Raw genomic sequence first — 13,020 nt, forward strand, 5'->3', positions numbered from 1 at the left:
AAGCTTGACTGCTTCTAAGTTAACGTATTGAAACTGTTTTGTGTTCTGACTTCCAATGTAGACTGGTAACAAGTTAATGATTTGTGTTTCAAGCACTGTGGGAAGTTGATACCCATAACATCTGCACAGGCTCATTGCCTTGGGGAACACATAAGCTTGAAACCGTGTGTTGGTAAATCGACATAACAAAAATGCGTGGAAGCCTCTAAAATCATTTGTCATCTTCTTATTCTTATGGTCTGTATATATCGCACGCGCACACGTGCATGCATGCGCACACGTGTGCGCACACACACATGCACACCTGGAAGAGGAAGAGGTGATCATGTCCAGGGAAAGCGACTTGTAGTTCACCCGCTGAGCATAACTTTAAATGACTTTTTTCATGCTTTTCACTTAATGAGTGTGGCAACATAGAATATGTAATAGTTTTTCTTTTAACCAGTTAAAACATTTTCCCATGTAATTACCCATAGCTAGGTAGATACTATACGATGTTAACAGGTATTTTCAACATTTATTTGGCTGAAATAAACTTCCCTAAAGGTATGGGTGCTGAGTAGCTGTAATTGTGTATACATCAGAGTGGAAAAGTAGGAAATATATTGTTATCCTATATCAAAAATAATCCTTCAATGGATTTTCAACGCGAAAAGTTCTCATTCTAGCATACAGTCAGAAATTTAGAAGTGAGTAGACACCATACAGACTTCAAATATTTTCAGAAACAATAAAATGACTACATATTTCCAATTTTATGAGCCACTATGTTAAAATTTAAGTCACTAGTTGTTTACAATCATTGAACTTCTTTATAAAAAAGAGCCTTTAAAACAAAAAGTGTTCTTTACTAAAGTATTTAATTTGCCTTGTGGTTTTTAAAACGACTGATGAATTAAAAGGTCTTTCGGAATAATTATTGGTTAGCAACATCAAACATTTATTATTGTAATAAATTACTTCTTATTTTAACAGCCCATACTCAGGCACTAATAGCGATAATGAATAAATTTCAAAAATGCAGAGATTTGGGCAATATAGATAATACTTTCCAACCATCACTTAATGCTTGGTCAGTTTTCATACTAGGTTTTTTTTACAATTTGAGTTCACTTAATAATCTAGGACTGATTTTTTTTTTAAGTAGGGTAATAAAAGCTGTGAGTTGATTTCACCTGGTGACTTAACATAATACAGGGACTCAGGTGGGAGGCGGTGGTTCTTTGTTCTTGGTCCATTTTTTTCTGTGTTAAACTTTCATGTAACTTCCAAGCTAAATACTTGATTTTCAACTGCTTAGATTTTTAAGATACACATTCAGGAAGGTTGATAACTAAATACATGTGGTATAATATTTCAGGATAACTAAAATATATTTATATAGTTTTAAAAAGTCTGTAAAATCATGCAACTGTATTATTGGAATAACAAAATCTGGCAGGAGGCATTCAGTAATGTCACAAAGATTAGCAGCAGGCGCGTTTACAAATACCAGTCTCTTCGGGTGTGTCTTCTCGTGAGAGTCACATCCTCGTTACGTCTTCACACAGGCTCTAAGAAATTGGCAAGAAAATCCTTAGTTTGGAGGAGGTTAATAATAGAGGTTGTTCCTGAGTGATGCCTAAAATTTATCCCGTGAAATAAAATGTTTGAGGCATACGCTGAGTTGCGGAGTGGAGACAGTAGAACCCTGGCATAGGGGTGAGTTGCTGTTGGAAGCTGCGTGAGGGGCAGCCTTTCAAGGTAAAAGAGAGACTTCAGTAAGAGAAGGCAGAGAACAAATAACTGAGTCAGGATGGCCTTGTTGAGACGAGGGAGCCTGCTGAACGAATTGGTATGCCGGAAAATGGTTAAAAACAGGAGGAGCAGATGGGCTGCTCGGATCACAGACACAAAAGGCTGAATATAGATGGGTGGAGGCAGGACAGAGGAGAGATGAATTTAGGGAATCTCTCTGGGAACAGTCACAGGGAATCATCTACGCTGAGCTTCAGGTAACTCTAGGAACAGCAGTTTTGACTTACAATCAAAGAACAGACTAAAAAAAAAGCTTGGTCATAAACCAAGGTAATTCCCAGGAGATAATTGTCATTGGTGGACGACGGGGCAAATGCACATGGGTGAGTGGCAGGGTTCATGGCAGCCGAGGGTCCAAGGAGCCTGGTTTCTGTAAATGGAGGGACCAAGGAAGTGGCTACACACTAAGCTGTCCCAGTTCTTCATATACAGGCAAGTAAACGGAGACAGCTCAGATTGTGCAAGACAGCCACTCGCTGCTGGCAATCGTGTCGATGCCAGAGATAAGTTAAACACTGGGAAAGGGTCTCAGATCCACAGACTTCTTAAAAGTTTAATATTTTTGCCTGTAGTGGATACTGGGGTGACGTGAAAGTGGCCACCGTAAGGTGAGAGCAAGCGCTCAGATTTCCCTGCCACTGTGTCGCCACGCTTCCCAAGTAACCGTGACCTGTTCACAATACTGGATGACTTCTCAGTTTTTCCAGAAGACTGTCAATGCCTGGATTCTACTTAACTCCATCAATTCACTTGCCCCCAGGTGTGTCTTTGAGCCCCATTTCTACATGGGTGTTTGCCTGTCTGTTTCATATACTATGTAGCGCACCTGAATTGAGCCGTTTCGCTCCCTGCCTCTCTCTACCCTTGCCAGTCCCGTTTTTTCTTTTTTTTAAGGCCTTTTTCAAAATCCTCTTCTGTGGAGCTTTATCATCTCCAATAAGCTCTTTCTCTGTCAGTGCAGTGTGTGTACAGTAAGTACCATGCTACTCTCAATTCATGCTGTCTAGTATCTCCTGTGTGATGCGTGTGTGAATTCTGCCTCCCTAACTAGAAGGTAGAACGTTGATGGAAGTCTCACTCTCCACCAGGGCTGCCACATCACAGCCGTAGAACACACGTTGAGCATACCCATCCAAATTCTTATATTTTCCACATCTCCGTTTAGTACAAAAGATAGAACGCTAAGATCGATGGTTTGTAGTGTGTGTTCCCCGTAGTTTCCCTAGAGAGCTTAATGTGCTCTATTTAAATAAGGGAAATACTGGAGACAGCTGCTCTTGCCTTGGCCTTGGGACGCTCAGGCAGTCACAATCGCTCTGGAATTCGGTTCCCTCACCTGCAAAATGAAGACGTTACCTTCTGTTATTCTATCACATTTTTTAGGCTTAATAGATTCAGAAAGGAGGTGTGTTGTTGTTGCATGTATCTCAAAGACTTTCCTTCAATCACCTATTTATTCAAAGGTATTTATTAAATATCTCCTATCAACCTTACACTGTGCTAGGCCCTAGGGGTTAGAGCGGTGCCTAATAGGAGGCCTGACGCAGCTCTCATGGAGAGGACATGCAGGTGAGAGACCACATGCAGCTTGGTACTCTGGTCCCAAGGTGTGGTCCCTACAGCAGGCAGCATCAGTATCACCTGGCAACTTGTTAGAAATGTAACTTGTTCAGCCCACCCCAGACTTACGGAATCAGAAGTCCTGGAGGTGGAATGTAGGAGTCTGTTGTTAACAAGCATCTGCTGCACAGTGCATTTTGAGAACCACTAGTGAGATGAGTGAAAACACAAAATGTGATGTCAGACCAACCTGTTTTTCTTAGTGGTAATTCAACCTCAGCTGCTTAAATCTTCTGAGTCTCATTTTCCCCTTTTTGTCAAATAGGGATACTTGAAAGGTCTGTTTTGTTGATGTTTTTTTTTTTCTGATTTTAAAACTGGCTATTTACCAAGCATGCAACACAGTATTGGGCAAAGAGTGTACAGGTGTTTGTGTCATTTCGGTACATCCTTTAAATGAGGAAACTGATTTTATTACTTCAGTAGGAATTCAGATGTCATTATTTTCCATTTTTTATTTCAAATGAAATGAAATGGAAGTCTGTTATGAGACAAGGATTTTATTTCAAGGTAACCTGATCTATGCTTAAAAAGTTGACTCTGTGCATTAATCGGGTTATTGTAAATAGGTTGGCACTGTTGATTTCACAGTGTATACGATCACTGTAGACCATAAAGGAATCTCTTCCTTCTGTGATTGCCCCACATCATTTTTAAGTAAACATCTATTAAAGTACAACTTTTATTAAAGTTTAAAGAATCTTCACAAATGGAATTTACCTGTGGAATTGGCACCTCGATCAAAAGAAAAGCATCACCAGCGTCCTTTGGAGCCACTCTCATGTACTTTTACTTGTCTTATACTTCCCACACCCATGTGTAAGCACCGTCCCAAATTCTAACGCCTTAGATTAGTTTTGTCAGTTTCAGAAGCTGATATAAATTGAATCATACGATTAGTAATTGTCTTGCTTTTGTTTACTTGATATTGTGTTTAGGAGACTGGTGCATGTTTCTTGTACATAGCAATAGTTAATTCATTCCTATTGCTCTATGCCTCAAATGGCTTTTAATGATAAAATGAACATATATAGGGAATTTAGTCCAGGAGTCATTCTACAGAAGAGGGCCAAAGAGGGATTTTAGAACACCTTTGAACGTCTGGGACCCACACATACTTGAATTTCTGCTTTCAGACTTGACTCTGGATGGATATTCTTGGTGGTGTTCTGCCATTTTGCTCGAAAATCCCCCACCCAGACAGGACAGGCTTTCTACTGTTTCTTGCAGTCTGTTCTTTTCATTTTTTTTGGCTGTGTTGGGTCTTCATTGCTGCGCACAGGCTTTCTCTACTTGCGGTGAGCGGGGGCCACTCTTCATTGCGGTGCACGTGCTTCTCGTGTGGTGGCTTCTCTTGTTGTGGACACAGCTCTAGGCATGTGGACTTCAGTAGTTGTGGTTCGCAGGCTCAGTAGTTGTGGTTCGCGGGCTCAGTAGTTGTGGCTCATGGGCTCTAGAGCAAAGACTTAATAGTTGTGGCACACGGGCTTCGTTGCTCTGCGGCATGTGGGATCTTCCTGGACCAGAGCTTAGACCCGTGTCCCCTGCCTTGGCAGGCGGATTCTTAACCACTGCACCACCAGGGAAGTCCCTATTCTTAATGAAAGGTCTCAGACAAGGAAAGCACTCTGTATAAGCATGAGTCCCATAGGTACATGAGAGATTTAACTAAGAAGTCAGTTACCAGCCCCTGCTCTTATCCTATCCAATAAATCAAGATGTTTAAGTGAGATGTTTGGGTATGGTTTCATAATTGCACTTTGGCAATGATAGTGAAACACTGTTTCTTGCCCCTGTTTAACTTGTGCCTTCCACTTTTTTTTTTTTTTTTTTTTTTTTTTTTTTTTTTTTTGTGCCTTCCACTTTTGAAGTATAATTAGGTGTTTGGAAACAGGATGGGGTAACAGGAAAGGGAAGCCCTTTCCAAGAAATTGGTTCCAGGACCCAGAATTTAAATTGAGGCTTCTAACACCCACATAACCATGTGTTCTCCTGTCTTTGTGTTTCATTACAAGCCTTATAAATGATCGTTACTGGAAAAGACATCTTGAGGCAGATTGCACAGAACGCTTGAATATACTTGGCGCCTGTAGAATCGTCCTAAGATTCAAATTCTAGCAACACTGCTTAAGTTCTGTGATACCTGTAAGGTAAACTTGGATCCTAGCAGCAGCTCCTTTATGTTAACATTACTAAATAATGTTGCATTATAGCAATTTAGATTTAATCAGATGCATTGAATTCAGTTCAGAGCCAAATGTTTTTTGTCTGGATTTTTCTGTTGTCATATCAAATGTTCAGTGATTTTCCCCATCTTCTCACAGTTGCTAGGACAGAAATGTATACAAATGAGCATTATGGGTATGAATGATGTATAACTCAATTTAGTATGCATAATCGATGCCTATTCTAAATGATGTTATAATGTACTGTAAAAATAGCATTTGTTATTTAAAGTATCCAGTACCTGGAGGAAAAATACATTTTATACCTTATCATGAAATACAGGAAGAATCAGCAGTAAAAATTCAAACATATTCAGTGTAAAGTTATTTATAATTTTGCATTATGCATCCCCAGAGATTTAGAAAGTAATGTTTCCACATTTGTATTACGGCACCGTTGAAGAAAATCAAATTATACATACATAGCTTAACTCATCTGCATATTTTAATTCTCTAGAATAAACAGCAAGTTGTATCTCTCAAATCAGGAAGAAATAAAAAAAGCCCAGTCAACAAAACGAAAAAGTGATTGTTATAAAAACACTATATAATAACAGTTTTTTGCTGAGTGATCAAATGTAAATAATATATTTATGTCTATGTCATGAAATCAAACAAATGTGTGGCATCACATTTGACTGGCACCTAGCTGTACCCAGAATTGAAAATGATTACATTTGAGAAGGTGTAATAGAACTGCGCTGCAGTTACATTAAATTTTCTACAAACATAGTGAAACTGAAACCATTAAATTTCATGACTGTGCAATTTCTGGATAACTTCTGATTCAGACACTAGCATTATATTACAGAAAAATATATACGTGTGTATATAATTTAGAGTTTTCTCGACCACTTATTAGTGCACGTTTCTTCATAATTAAGTTGAATACTGTTCACTGCTTATAATGAACTTAAAACAAGTGAAAGAGTTTATGTATGGTTGAATTCATCTAAAAATATAATTGCTGATGAAGCGTCTTCCTCAGTTTTTAGGAATGTCTAAGAAATAGATGAATAAATGAACAAAATAATTAAATCAAGTCTCAGCCCGAAATGTTCCGAACCTATTTTTGGCTTTACGTAGGTCAGTATCTTAGAGATTTTTATCGTTGTCATTTTCTGCCGATTTGTGAATTTGAGGACTTCATTTCTGAAATATTTTTGCTAGTTTTCTATAGCTAATTTCCTCACTGATTAATTATGTTTTATGGTACACTGTTGTCCTCGACTTAGTCTTAGATTAATAATATGAGGAAAATTTAGGAATGGAAGAAAGGGAGCAGAGGGGCCATTTAGGGTCTGTAGAACCTCCTGAAAGCTTACGCTGTTGTTTGTGCAAAGTGAACCATCCACTCTAACTTATTCTTGCCATATATTCATCTCCACAGCTGTAGTTTGAGTTCTCTAAAATATACCAGTATGATTAAAATTAATAAGTAATATCAAATGTATATTAAGTGCCAGGCATTTTTCTAAGAATGCACTCAAGGTCACGAAGTTAGGGAGCGGCAACATTAGGATTTCAACCCAGTTTTCCCCTAGTCTCTCCCATGTTAAGAAGGATAGAAAGGATTATCACAACTCACATCATTAACATCCTATGCTGCCAGCAAAAAAAAAATCTTGTTCTGTTGTTCGTGAGAGTCCTTTATGAGTAACGTGAGGAACTTTGGGCACTATTGTCACCACATTTAATCAAGAGAGACCTGAAATCTGCCTGTTTCTCTGTCTACCTTATACTCTCCAACAATGGAAAGTAAAAAAATGATTTTTAAAGCTCTGGTAATCATGTTATTCTGCTAACTCATCTCATACTGTGCTAGAATGCCCTTCTGACAGGAATTATAGGTGATGGTTTGAGTGTTAGTATCAAGAAGATTACGCTAACAGATAAAATGAGATGGCCTGTTTCCCTCCCTGTGTGTTCATGTGTGTGTCATGCCCAGTGTTTAAAAGACTGAAATATTCTTGAAGAGACTCTTGAGTTCATGAAAGGCTCTGCTAGAAGGTGTGTGTGGACTTAACTGTTAAACTTGCAGAAGATACTTTGTGTCTTGATAGACATTGAGATATAGAAGGCTGAAATTTGTGGTACAAAAATTGTACAAGTTAGTACTAAACATGTACAAATAATGTTGGATGGGATCGTTATCAAAAGAAAGAACGGGATTGGGGATCACTCTAGGTCCTGGAGGAAAGAATTGTTTAACTTGTATCATAAACTGTGTCTGCTTAATTTAATATGGGCTTTCCAGGTGGAGAGTCAACTTAGCTGTCGAAGACAGAAGAAAAGAACAAAGCATTTAAACGCAAAGTTTATTTGCAGAGGTCCATCTTTACACCCTGAAGTAGGGGCAGCATGAAAAGGATGGTCAGTGATCATGAAGGAAGACAAAACTCAAAGCTAAAAATAAGTGGAAAATAAGGGGCTGGCATGTGGTCTTAGCAGTCTGATACAGACAAAAGTGGAATATCTGAAAAACAGGATTGGGAGGTAGTTCAGGGGTGTGACAGCTGAGGTGTTTTCACCCTAATGCCTTTGAAAAGAGGATGCTATCAGTAACATGATAAATTTGCAAAAATGGAAAATTTATTGCTGCACTATAATTTTTCAAGTATAGATTACTAGTTATATTTCCATATGTAGATAAAAATGTGAATGTGATATAGATATAAATTTAGATCTAAATATAGTTAATACTTGAGTATTGCCAGGACACAGATTATCTCTGTTTACTACATTCCCTCTGACACAGTGTTCTGTAAGTACCTGCAGGGTGGATGAATTTCTGAGAATTTGTTTTAACTGCAATGTTATCCTCAGGGTCAGTGTTACAGGCGACACATCTAGGGAAAAACAACGTATTATTTGTTTCTTTTTTTGTTTTGTTTTTAAATGCCTTTGCTTGAGAGTTAATGCTAACTTGAAATATGAAAACAAAGCACTGTACTCGAGATTTAGATTATTAATAGCTGAGGTCATAAGGATAGATGTGGTTTAGCTCTTCTGCTTACCATGGATTTGGCATGTCCCAAGTTAGCATTATTATTTTCATCCTGCAAAAACACCAATAATAACAGTGAGCACTGAACTTACTGGGCTAAATGAAGTTAAATGAGAACTCTTTGCAATCTATGAAGTAGATTTTATGATTAGCACCATTTAAAAGATAAGGAAGATAGGCCAGCTATTAATATTCATAGGCTTTGAGCCCAGGTCTCAGACCTAAAGGGTTCTGCTTGTAAATGTGGCATGATGCTGCCTGTGTACAACAAGAAAAAAGTATAAAGGAATTCACTGAAAATAAGATACTGAAGATGGTTGAGAACATTAGGGCTCATAGGCTGGTACCTTGAAATACTGTTAGTAGGACGGTTGCATAAACAATGTGAATGTTGATAAGTGAATCTTGATTTTTTTATTCTAGTGTGAAGTGGTGCTGACTTTTATAATCTTTATTTTAGAAAAAAAGGAATCCCTTCTTTCTCTTCCATGCTATCAAGTTTTCTTGACTACGCCAAGCCAGAGTTTAAACCCATAGTCCACAGGCATTTTACAAGGGGTAAGGGGAGATTTTCTAACTTACAGGAGCTTACCAAAGCATTTGGTATATTCCCAGATGGAAGAACTAAGCTTATTAAACTAAGCATTTTACACAAGCTTTGAAACTTTTCATTGTGCTGGATTATCATTATGCCCCAGCATGCAAACATTTCTTTTGTGCTGTGCAGGAGTCTTGGAAATTTATGCATATAATGAATGGAACAGCTACAATAACAGGCCATTCACCTGCAAAGTGACTAAAAGTTACGGATTTTCTGTAAGGAGGTAGATTTAAAATTTCTGTCAAGTCAAATGTCTCTGGTGTTTTGTTCTCCAATATAATGGAATTCATTTTTGCCAGCCTTTTAAAGGTACACAAGTGTAGCTGTAGCAACATGAGGGGAAATCAGTTTCCTAAGACACACGTAGCCCTGTAACCAGGCAGATGCATAGTTTTTTGAGAGGTGGTGTGCATCTGAAATGAGGAACCAGTTTTCAGTCTCATTTTCACTCTCCCTAAATTAGAATATATCGTATTTTAGTATGGAAAATTTGTCAAATGACCATAGCGCTGTGAAAGGATCTTCTGTGTTTGGGTGTCTCGTCTTCCATCTTTTGATACTAAGTGAGCGCATATACTTGTACCTTTAAGTAAATGGTCACTGAACGCATGGCAGGGGGCTGCTGGATCCCCGTGCTGAGAGCTTGGTTTCTTCTCCTTGGATATCTTTGTTCATATCAAAAATGTTTTTCACAACCAAAATTCCAAAATAAATAATGCAAAAAATGTTGCTAGAGGGCTTCCCTGGTGGCGCAGTGGTTGAGAGTCCGCCTGCCGATGCAGGGGACGCGGGTTCGTGTCCCGGTCCGGGAGGATCCCACGTGCCGCGGAGCAGCTGGGCCCGTGAGCCATGGCTGCTGAGCCTGCGCATCCGGAGCCTGTGCTCCGCAACGGGACAGGCCACAGCAGTGAGAGCCCCGCGTACCGCAAAAAAAAAAAAAAAAGTTGCTAGAAAAATAAAAGCAAAAGAAAGCTGGATGAATTGTGGAATTGATAGACTCAAGGAAGAAGAAAGCTGTAGGGATGGTATAGAGAAACCCCAGAACTGGCTGCCCTGATTCCCATCTGTTTCTGGCAGAAATCTCTTAGCTTCTTAATTGGAAACCCATGATTTGGGCATTTGGCAAGATGGGAGTAAAGCAGGTGTGACTAGTGTGTTCTTTGCCTTTCCTTCTAATATAAAGTCAAATTTGGTACAGTAATACAGTTTGCCAGTAATTTTCAAGTGTAAGGTGGGATTACAAGGGACTTTGGAATTAGCTGTTGATAACTAGATATGAACTCTTACTTTATTCTTTCTGTGCTTCTAAGATTTTGTCTGTAATCCAAGGGCAGGTGAGTAAGTACTGTAGGCTGCATAGACTTTTTTTGGACAATATAAACATCTCAAACTCTACAAGATGTTTTCACTGAAGTGCCTTGTCTAGTTTTTCTTATTCTAAATGAAATGAACCTTTAAATGTAAAATGCCAGCAATAATTATTAATATAGTTATAATTTATAGAAAGGTGTTAGAAGATGAATTAGAAAGTTAGGGCAGAAAATAGAAAAACACAGATCTCAACTGAAGCTGCTTCTCTAGTAATCTGTATCACAATCACTTGGCTTCATTTGGTTTCATATCTCTTCTTAGTATAAAGCCAAAGTTTGCCCCTCTCAAAGTTTTGAAAATGGAGAAATGCATGAAAGTAAAACTCATAAACCTACTGATCATGGCAAGATAATAACTGATGTCAATTTATTACTTTTAAGATAATTCTAGGGGGCTTCCCTGGTGGCGCAGTGGTTGGGGGTCCGCCTGCCGATGCAGGGGACACGGGTTCGTGCCCCAGTCCGGGAAGATCCCACATGCCGCAGAGCGGCTGGGCCCATGAGCCATGGCCGCTGGGCCTGTGCCTCCGGAGCCTGTGCTCCGCAGCGGGAGGGGCCACAACAGTGAGAGGCCCACGTACCGCAAAAAAAAAAATAATTCTAAAACATGTTGAACCTTGTACAGTCTGAAAAACTACTACTTTCTTCCGCTGAATAGTACCTATGTTACTGTATCAATATTCTCTCTTAAAAATCCTACTACATTCTACATTATGCTCACATAGAATTTAGAAGAAATTTACAACCGCTTCTCATTCTGGGTATTTAAATATCTAAGGAGATAAACTCATTTGTACTGTTTCAGATTGTATGCTACATAATGTCACACATCTTTGAAAGGACTTTATTTTTTTAGAGCAGTTTCAGATTCCCAGCAAAACTGAGAAGACGGTATGGAGATTTCTGTGTCCCCTTCCCCCCATACGTACATCACCTCCCCCATTATAAATGTCACTTACCAGAGTGCTGTATTTGTGACACTTGACGAACCTACACTGACACATCATTATCACCCAATGTCCATAGTTTGCTCGGATTCATTCTTGGTGTCATACAGTCTGTAGGTTTGGACAAATGTGTAGTGACGTATATCCATCATTAAGGTATCATAACAGTATTTTCACTGGGCTGAAAATCATCTATGCTCTGCCTATTTGCCCCTTCACGCCCCTCCACCCCTGACAGCCACTGATCTTTATGCTGCATCCGCAGTTTTGCCTTCCCCAGAATGTCATATAGTTTGAATTATACAGTATGTACCCTTTTCAGATGGGCTTCTTTCTCTTAGCGATATGTATTTAAATTTCCTCCGTGTCTTTTTATGGCTTGATAGTTCATTTATTTTTAACTCTGAATAATATTCCCCTGTATGGGTGTACTAAAGTTTGTTCATCCAGCTACCTGTTGAAGGACACCTTGGTTGCTTTCAAGTTTTGTCAGTTATGAATAAAGCTGTCATAAACATTCATGTGCAAATTTTTGTGTCAGCATAAGTTTGCATTTCCTTTGGGGAAATGGATAAATACCAAGGGGCCTGGCTGCTGGATTGTATGGTAAGAACGTTTACTTTTGTGTGAAACCACCAAACTGTCTTCCAAAGTGGCTGGACCATTTTGCATTCCCACCAGCAATGAATGAGAATTCCTGACGCCCCCATCCTTGTCAGCATTTATTGTTGTCAGTGTTCTGGGTTTAGGCCATTGTGATAGGTGTGTAGTGGTATCTCACGGTTGCTTTAATTCGCATTTCCCTGTTAACATAGGATGGGGATCATGTTTGCATATGCTTATTTGCCATCTGCATATCTTCTTTGGTGAGGTGTCTGTTAAGGTCTTTGGACCGCTTTTTAATTGGGTTGTTAGCAATTACCGAGTATTAAGAGTTCTTTGTGCATTTTGGATAAAAATTCTTGATCATATGTGTCTTTGAAAAATACTTTCTCAGGCTGTGACTTGTCTTCTCATTCTATAGACATTGTCTTTCAGAGAGCATAAAATCTCAATTTTAATGAAGTCCCACATTCATTATTTCTTTCATTCAGAACTTTGATAGGGACTTCCCTGGTGGCACAGTGGTTAAGAACCCACCTGCCAATGCAGGGGACATGGTTCAATCCCTGGCCCAGGAAGATCCCACATGCCGTGGAGCAACTAAGCCCGTGTGCCACAGTACTGGGTCTGCATGTCACAACTACTGAGTCTGCATGCCACAATTACTGAGCCCTCATGCCACAACTAATGAAGTGTGCACACCTAGAGCCCATGCTCTGCAACAAGAGAAGCCACCACAATGAGAAGCCTGCGCACTGCAACGAAGAGTAACCCCTGCACACCGCAACTAGAGCAAGCCTGCGCAGCAATGAAGACCTAATGCAGCCAAAAATAAATTAATTAAAAAAAA

This window comes from Orcinus orca, chromosome 21 (genome assembly GCF_937001465.1).
Source record: "Orcinus orca chromosome 21, mOrcOrc1.1, whole genome shotgun sequence".
Classification (NCBI taxonomy): Eukaryota; Metazoa; Chordata; class Mammalia; order Artiodactyla; family Delphinidae; genus Orcinus; species Orcinus orca.